This window comes from Chinchilla lanigera, unplaced genomic scaffold (assembly GCF_000276665.1).
Source record: "Chinchilla lanigera isolate Chin_1 unplaced genomic scaffold, ChiLan1.0 scaffold00045, whole genome shotgun sequence".
Classification (NCBI taxonomy): Eukaryota; Metazoa; Chordata; class Mammalia; order Rodentia; family Chinchillidae; genus Chinchilla; species Chinchilla lanigera.
Genome location: NW_004955446.1, coordinates 6,224,493 through 6,234,104, shown reverse-complemented (window position 1 = coordinate 6,234,104; position 9,612 = coordinate 6,224,493). Strand labels below are relative to the sequence as shown.

General features: G+C 39.1%; 1 protein-coding gene across 2 annotated transcripts in view; it reads left to right on the top strand.

The window, feature by feature from the left end:
- The first annotated feature begins 8,477 nt into the window (after window positions 1–8,477).
- Window positions 8,478–9,612, top strand: part of Ipo11 (importin 11) — a 191,351-nt gene continuing 190,216 nt past the window's right edge. For both annotated transcript variants that reach the window (XM_005392641.2, XM_013518422.1), the window contains exon 1: window positions 8,478–8,640. The gene's annotated coding sequence lies outside the window, so the exon portion shown is untranslated. The remainder of the gene's footprint in view (window positions 8,641–9,612) is intronic.

Here is a 9,612-nt window from a genome sequence, read left to right as displayed (position 1 = left end):
TGCAGATGACCTGATCCTCTGCCTAGAAGACCCCCCAAATCCATAAAAGATTCCTAGAATTAATAACCAAATTCAGCAGTGTAGCAGAATACAAAATCAACACAAAAATCAATAGAGTTTCTAAACACCAATAATGAACCCACTGAGGAAAACAATCAGGAAAAAAACACCATTCAGAATAATATCAAGAAAAAATAAATTCTGTACTTTGAAATTAAACTAAGGAAGTGGGAGACCTCTACAATGAAAAATAATTCTCTGAAAAAGGAAATCCAAGAGAACATCAGAAAATGGAAATTAGCCCCTATTCCTAGATATGTAGAACCAATGTAGTGAAAATGGCCATACTTCCAAAACTGATATATAGATTTAATCAAATCACAATCACAATACCAACAGCATTCCTCAGGGAACTAGAACTTGCTGATGTTTCAAGTGTTCACATTCATATGGAGCCAGAGAGACCCAGAATAGCAAAACCATCAAGAAAAAATAAATTCTTTTACTTTGGATAATTTAATAAAGAAAGGAAGCTGCCGGTCAGGAGCCTCCTTTTGTGCTCACTAGTTGCACAGCAAAGGAAACCGCTAATGATCAGACAATTTACAGAATGGGGAAAGCATTTTTGATAGCCACTTAGAGGACTAATATCTAGAATATATAAAGAACTCAAAAAAATCAGAGCCCACCAAATTTAAAGACCCAATCCAAAAATGTGCATCTGAGCCAGCTGTGATGGCACATGCTTGTAATCCCAGCACTTGGGAGGCTGAGGCTGAAAGACTACTGTGAGCTTGACGCCAGCCTGGGCTACACAGTGAGTTCAAGGCCAGTCTGAACTACACAGTAAGACCCTTCTCAAGAAACCCCCCAAGGGCTGGGGAAATAGCTCAGTGGAACAGTGCCTACCTGGCAAGCATAAGGTGGTGAGTTAAATTCCTGGTACCAAAAAAAAAAAGAAAAAGAAAACCCCAAACCAAAAATGTGCATCTAAAACTAATAGACACTTCTCAGATGAAGAAATACAAACAACAAATAAATATATGAAAAAGTGTTAACATCCCTAGCCATTCATGAAAAAAATGTTCAACATCTTTAGTTAAAAACAACACTGAGATTCTATCTAACTCCAGAAAGAACAGCCACCACCAAGAAACTAACCAATAAGTAAGTGTGTAATTCCAGGACATGTAATTCCAGGCTGAGGCAGGAGGAGTGCCTTGAATTTAAGGCCAATCTGCGACACCTAGCAAGTTCAAGGACAGCCTGAACTCATTGGCAAGACCCTTTCTCAAGAAAAGAAGAAGGAAAAGAAGGAGGGGGGAAGAAGGGCAGAAGGAAGAAGAAGGAAAAGGGGAAGGGGAAGGAGGAAGAGGATGAGAAGAACAAGAGAAATCAACCAATAATAAATGCCGGTGAGACTGTGGGAAGGAAAGAACCCATGTCCCTTTTTGGTGATGCTGTTAACTGATACATTGTGGAAATCAGTATGGAGATTCCTCAAAAAACTAAAAATAGAAATTCCATTTGACCAGCTCTCCCCCTTTTAGGTATCTTCCTCAAAGGGTTAAACACATCATAGCACAGTAATGTAGGCACACCCATGTTTATAGCAGCACAGATCATAATAGCTAAATCTTGAAAACAATGTATATGTCCATCAACAGATGAATGAATAAAAAATATGGTATTTATACACAATGCAGTACTATTCTGCCATAAAAAGGGTGAACTTGAGTCACTGAGAGAAAATTGGATGCGCCTTGAGCCCATAATATTAAGTGAAGTAAATCAAGAAACAAGCTAAAATATCACATGCTTTCTCTATATGAAAATCTCAATGTATATGTAAATATATATTATATATATATCAAAATAGAAGACAGATAACAGGAAAAAAGAGAAAGAAAAAGTATTGTAATCTAGTGCAGACAATGTCTCTAAAAGTGTACCTCGATTTAGTACGATGGTCTTACATGTTTTATACAGTTTGGGGCTTATTAGTCTGGTTTTCAATCTGTATATGTGATACTTAACTTTATAAGGTCTTCTAAGATAAATAACAAATCTAACACTGGAAAAGTAAAAGGGGGGTAAGTGGGAGGGGAAAAGAGGAATTGATGTGTGTTGTGTATGTGTACCAATCCCCTACAGTGATGTAATCATTATGTACTGCAAACATGTACTAATGAAAGTGAAAAACTCAAAGTAGACATGGGGTGGGTGTTCCGTCTTGATAATCTTCATCCTAATCATCTCCCAAAGAGGCCCACCTCCCAATGCCAGAGCTGGATTACGTTTCTACCTGCTGCCTTACAGTGACAGTGTGAACTCTTCGACACACTCTACCATATCATTGACTCTAAGCATTATCAGAAAAGACTTAATGATAATCAATACCTCTCAGAAGCACTTGTTAGATAAGTGTTTTCACATCATTACCATTCTTAAGACAAAACTGAGGTACATTAAAATTTTAAAAGGTTTATTTGAACAGACATTGATTCATGAATTAGCTCTTGATGGCAGGTGGTTGGGGGCTCCTCTAAACGGATTCTAGAGGAAGGGCTCTTTTTTCTCCTTTCTTTTTCTTTCTTTCTTTCTTTCTTTCTCTTTTTCTTTCTTTCTTTCTTTCTTTCTTTCTTTCTTTCTTTCTTTCTTTCTTTCTTTCTTTCTTTCTTTCCTTCTTGTTCCTTTCTTTCTTTCTTTCTTTCTTTCTTTGAGACAGGTCTCATAATATAGTCCAGGCTGGCCTTGAACTCACTGTGTAGCCCAGTGTTGCCTCAATCTTGTGTTCTTCTGCTTCAACCTCCCTAGTGCTGATATTTCAGGCATGTGCCACCTATCCCAACCAGGGGAAGGTTTAACTGAATGAATGTGGAGTTATGGCAAAGAAAATCCTGTCAGCAGTTAGTTGGTAATTTCTAATTAAGTTTACTGTTTTTTTTTTTTAACACCAAATTGATTTTTGATTTCCTTATGTAGGAATCCAGGGTGCTTAAATGGCCTCTGAATTTATTATTTTAACCTCATAAAATAGTGCATATCATGTCTCTAACTGATGCTTTCCAAATATAACAAAAAAAAAAAAAAACATTATTAGCCAGGATCAATGACACGTTCCTATAATCCCAGAACTCAAGAGGCCAAGGCAGAAAAAGATTGTGAGTTTGAGGTTAACTTTGACTGCATAGTAAATTCAAGGCCAGCCTTGGCTACAGAGCAAGGCCTGTTCTCAAAAAACAACAGCAACCAAAAACAGAAACAAAAAGAACACAAAATGTTATAGTAGTTAGAATTCCATTTGTGAGTTATAATAGAGTTCATTTTGTATTGTATGTTTAAAATCTCTATTTTAGTTTTTATTGCACTTTATCATTTTCAGTGAAACTATGAAATTGTTAGGGCAAATATTATTACCATCTTTTGAATTTGAGGAAACTGAGATGGGGTGGAGCCCAGGTCCCTTGTTACAACCCAAAAGCACCCTGCCTCCTTGGCACTTTTTCTTTTGCCTCTAGAGAGATGTGGACACCACAGTCAGTTGCCCTCATCAATGGTCAATAGGTAGAGAAGCAAGAAGACACTGAATCATTTGAACTACAGTTTATACCAATTTCACATTTTCATGATGGTCTACCTTTCAGAGGATCCAAATTTGATTACCATGAATTTAAGGCTAAGCTATGTTTGGATAGGGCTGGGAATGTAGCTCAGTGGTAGAGCACTTGGCTAGCATTTTTAAAGCCATGGGCTTGATCCCAGCACAATCAGTCAATCCCCTTGTATGACAGTTACAAAGAAAACAAAATGACCAAATCAAAAACTTAACTTGTAAAAAACCCTGGAAAATACAGAAAGTATTCATGTGTTCCCTATAACCTCCTTGTGCTGGGAAAACTTCTATGAACATTTTGATACACACTATTTTCTTTTGTTGTTTTAACAACATATATTTTAACATAGTTGGAGTCATACTGGCTATACCAGTTACTGTTTTCATTCCATAAAATACAGTAACATTAAATGTACTTGGGTAGTATAGCTTAGTGGTAGAGTGCCTGGCATTCAAAAGCCCTGAATTAGATCCCTAATACCACACATATACACAAAAACCACTTTGCCAAGTTATTATATTCTTTTAATAATCAATGTTGAATACTGCTGCAGAAAATTTTATCTTGTGAATGCAGGAATTTACCAAATTCTTTCTTTCCTTTTTTAATTTTTTAATTTTTGATTAAAAGCCCTAGGTATTGAAGCTAGGGCTTTTACGTGCTAGGCACGCCCTGTAACACCCAACTATATCCCCAGCCCTTTATACGTTTTATTTGGAGGCAGGGACTCACTAAATTGCCCAGACTGGTCTTGAACTTGTATTCTCCCACCTTGGCCTCGCAGATAGGATTACAGGTATGTGCCCCTGCACCTGGCTACTAAATCATTTCCATACTATTATTTTAGTTAAAAATAAAGTTGTACACATTTAGTGCATACATGCAAAATATTTCTTATACTTTGAATTGTCTCCCTAGTATGGATTTTCAAGAGTGGAATTAGTCAAATTATATGAATATTTAATTTGGGTTATGTATTGTCAGATTATTTTTTCTCATAAGCACTGGCTGATATGGTTTTGAACCAAAATGAATCTATTATGAAGTATATTTTTAAGGACAGGTGAAATCATTTTTTCAAAGACTTAGTTTCCTAATCTGGTGATATAAACATCTTGTGAGCTAATTTATAAATGTCTACAAGGTATATTATAGAGTTGCCAAGACCAAATTTTACACAAGTTGTAGTAATAAAATCCAGTAAGGTAAATAACCTATGATTCTGGAGCATGTTTTAATTTTGTCTTGCTGGGTTTTAAAAAGGAATCTTGTTTTATTTTGTCTTAACAAACCTAGTGGCTTAGAAAAACAGATTTATTTTCTTAGGGTTCCGGAAATAAAGTCTAAAGTTTTGGAGAAAACCCATTTCTGTGACTTTCCCAGTTTGAGGGCCAATCTTGTAAACTGGCCTATGACCCCTTCTCCTTGGCTTATGATCCCTACACTGTTTTTCCACCTCTGTAGTCATATTTTCTTGTCTCTTGATAGTCCTGATAAAAACTCTCTCATAAAAACCCTAGTGATTATGTTGGACCCACAGGAAAATTTTCCCATATTAGGATCCTTCACTTAATGATGGCAGATTTGCAGGTTTGGGGGATGAGGAAATGGACATGCTTTATTTCACCTGTTACAAAACATGTACTGTATCGAACTTTGAGTTTGTGTTCTTTCACTGACAATCCTGACTGCAAAAATGACAATTCCAACAAGCATCATTTTCTAATCTGTAAAATGAGGACTACTCTCCCTATTTACAAGGGTGATGAGATAGATTACATAAACTGTCTTAAGTTCAATGCCTAGAACTTTAAAAGAAGCCCTTAGAACTGTAGCTATTCCAGGTGTGGTGGTGCAGACCTGTAATCATAGCTACCTAAAAGGCAGAGGCAGGAGGATTGAAAGTTCCAGGGCAATTTAGACAGTTTCTCAATGTAAAACATAAAAAAGACCGAGGGTGTAGTTTGGCGCTCTATGGGTTCAATCCCCATTTCCTCAACAATGACAATGACGAGGACAACAACAGCAACAACACAGTAGTCTGCACATAGCAGGTATTTATTAGAAGTTAGCTATAATAATGAATTGAGGCACAATGAGTTGCATTGGTATTGAGTTGATTTCTTTTCTTGAAACTTATTTGCGATTCACATGTAAAGGAAGCAAACGTTTCTTTAATTTAGCGTGTGCTTCATCAACGTCATGCTTTCCCTTTGCAACTCTTAAGTATGTGCAGGAAAAAGAACTGTATTTGTATTAGGATTCAGATGTATCCGAAACAGACACAATAAAGATGTGATTTAAATGATTGCCTGTGTCTGTAAAAAGCCTGGGAATATAGTAATGAAATGCAGCATTGTATTATTTAGTCAGCTCTACATATTTGCTTTATGCATAATAATAGATTTCACAGTCATAGCAGCTAGAGCTAGGACCTTCAAATGCATCCTAATTTGGGGTCCCGGATTTTCAGACAAAATTTTTCTAAGTTAGATTTTCAAAGTGTCCATTACCCCCAGTAGAAGAAATCTACTCTTGTAAGCCAATTACTTTATTCTATTTTGAGTTACATAATTTTTCTACATTAAGTATTCCTCATAATGGTTTTAAAATTAAAAAAGTAATAAAATAAGAAATGAAATTTTAAAAATAGCGGTTTTACTTAATGTATCATCTATGGACCAGTAGCACTGGTATCCCTTAGAAACTCATTGGAGATGAAGATCTCAGGCCATATTGTCACAGGGAGATTAGGTGTCAGATGTTACAACCTGTTAGATGTCAAATGTGCTGATACGTCTCCCAGTACCTGAAGGATGGCTCTGAGGGAAAAGGAGGTTAAGAGTAGGAAAAGTTTATTAAGAGAAAGCTGAGAGTCAGGAGGGGGCTTTGAAAGTGGGTTAGTGCTGAGGTTCTTCGGGTGTTTTCATACATGAAAATGGCCACGTGTCAGACCAGTGTGGGTCAAGATGATGCCAACCTATGGAGTTACAACAGCTTAGCTGATATTGATCCAATGGAGAAGTGAGGCATGTAGTGAGGGTGTATGGTGGGCATCACTAATTTCAGTTTATCTTTAACTTCTAACATAGAAAGATCAAAAGCATTTTGGGGAAAGGATAGGAATATGGGTCAGGGTGTTCTGGTCACCTGCCTATGCATCTGATGGCTTATGGAGGCTCACTGAACCAAGTGGTGCTGATTGTAATACAATTTAAAGCCACTCCTCTGTTTCTAAGGAGTCCTGCAGGCCTGGCTGCTTTGCAATTCCTCTCCAGCCACAATTTTTTTTTCTTTTTTTTTTTTTTGTACCAGGAATCGAACTCATGACCTTAGGCTTGCTGGGCAAGCACTTCTGCTGATGAGCTACATCCCCGGCCCCTCCAGCCACCATTTTGATGTGTCTCATCTTCTGCATTAACTCCTGGAGGGTCCAGTTCCACTCTGAGTACTTGTTAATTTCTAATTTAGCTGTCTGTAATAACATCTGAGACCCAATTCATCAGAACCTGTTTTAAACAAGAACTCTCTGATTCTATGTATACCTACATTCGAGATGTATTATCTTAAAAAAAAATTACAAGAGAGTTTAGCCCCCCAAAAACTCACATTCTCATCTAAATAGTGAAAACCCCTTTCATAAGTGGCATTTATTTATTTCTGAAAATGGAAGCATACTGAACATATTGTTTTGCAACCTATTCTTCTCAAAATGCATTGCAAATGTATTATCATGTCAACAAATACCTTTCAACATAATTGTAAAACGGCCACGCTGTATTTTATATATATGTATTATGATTTTATCATCCCCCTCTAGTCGTCATTAGAGTTTGCCATTGTTTAGATCAAATCTCTGTCTCTGTCTCTTACTGTGTCTCTCTTTCAAATCAAGTCATTTATTAGCTGCTTCACCTTAGGGAGGTTACTTGACTTCTTTGTTTCAGTTTCATCTATGAATAGGCCAACTAAAGCACCTACCTGATAGCAGGGATTCTGAGGATTAAATTCTGAGGATTAAAATAGATAACTGGTGTAGAGATCTTAAAACTGTTTTTCAGCATCCGTAGGTGGAACATTGTTTAACGAACCATAAATGTTTATTAATATTTATGAAAATTGCTATTTCCTTACAATCTTTTTGTTTTTCTTTTTTTCTGTGTTTTCTCATTCATATTTTCTCTCTTTCTCCACAGCTAAGTTTTTTCTTTTTTTGAGATGGGGGCTTCTTATGTAGTTCAGGATGGCCTTGAACTCAATACGTAGCCCATGCTAGCCTCGAACTTGTGGTGATCCTCCTGCCTTAGCCTCCGGAATGCTGAGATTTTAGGCGTGCCCCATACGTCCGACTCAATTTCTCTTTGAAGACAAGAAAATTTAGGTCACTAAGCTGGCTGGTTAGTAGCAGAAGCAGGCAGACTGGTCTTGTAAAATCTTTCCATTCTTGCTGTTGCTGTGACGTAGAGCGCCTGTGTAGTTCAAGAACTTGAAAAAGTAAATGCTTGTGGTAAGGAGGCTTGACTGCTGGGGTGAGCTTTTTTTGTTAGTAACTCTTGGCTGCTATTACAGACCCGTAGAAACTGCAGTTGCTATCTGGAAAAGGGAAGGTAAAAGGGCACTGATTTAAGCTTCAATCAATCCGCGAATAGGGCAATGCAGACCTGTGGTTTCCATGGTTACATATCCTGCTATTACAGCTTCCAGAAAATTTACACTGCGCAGGCGCAGATAGCTCATCGAGACACCCGGCGCCTTTCAGTTCGAAGAGGAAGCCCCGCCCTCCGCTTCCTGCAGTTCGCCTATCGCCTTTCCCTAGCTCGTTGCGAGTGTGTGACGCAATATTAGCGCGCCGGTGTCGTTTGGAGTTGCGACGCAGAATATGGCGCGTTCCTAGAAGCCGCTTTTTCGGCATCAGTAGGCAGCCGCCTGTGGACTGGCAGTGTGGAGCGCCGGACTGACTGACGCCACTTCGTGTTGAGAAGTGGGAGCGGGAGGGCCGGGCCATTCCGGACCAAACCAAGCGGTGAGGCCCCGGCTGGAGAGCCGCAGAGCGCGTGCGAGTGGGGGAAAGGGCTGGGCTGGGAGAGCCGTGAGGCAGGAGGGAACGTGGGACTACCGGGAGAGGAGGGATACAGTAGCGAGGCGAGGGCGGCCTGTAGGGCTGGCTCTCTGTGTAACCCTAGGAACCGCTGTTCGCAGGGAGCTCCTTGGGTCAGCCGGTCAGCTGGAAGCCTGACTGTGTAGGAATCCGAATGCGGGATGGCAGGCACTGTGCCAGGCTGAGAAGAGACGAGGGTGCTCATTGTGGCTGCGGCTGCGGGCCAGGGTGGTATATTTGGTGTTGGGGTATAAGTGATGCAAATTTTGGGGGATTGTGGTGTGGTATAAACCATTGCACATGATTTTTCCGTGCATAGTTTGGCGTTAATACTGTAGCAGTACAGTAAAGACTTTAAACACAAATCCCTTTCTTGCTTTTAATAAAAAAGTGAAGGAAGTTACACATTTTCCGAGAGGAGCTTCATACTGAGGTGTAGCTGCCACCGCTCAGGCTCAGCGACTTCTACAACTTTATGTTTGGGGACAACTTGTGATTCAGCAAAACTGTTCTGAAGTATATTGCATTTGTCATTTTATTTTGTAACATGGGGGTGAATGAGAGCAATAATCTTATGCCAGAGTGACTTGACATAGATAGAACTGGTAAACCGCCTACTGGTGCCAGCGTTGCGATTGACATACCCCCTCCCCTGTACAGTTGAAACGAGCTCAGTTACAGTGCAGTGGAGTCCTTGAGATTTGGTTATTCTTCAGAAGGGAGTAAGCAAGAGCAGTTCGCAGCCATAATGTTTTTCTTCCATGGATAGGGATTTCTGTCCTTCATTTTCACTTTATTTCAGACTTCTCAGCACAGAGCCTCAGGATAAGGGCAGTGACTGTATTATATGATGCATCTATCACATGACATTTTTCTTACGTCTTTCTTTACTGAGAA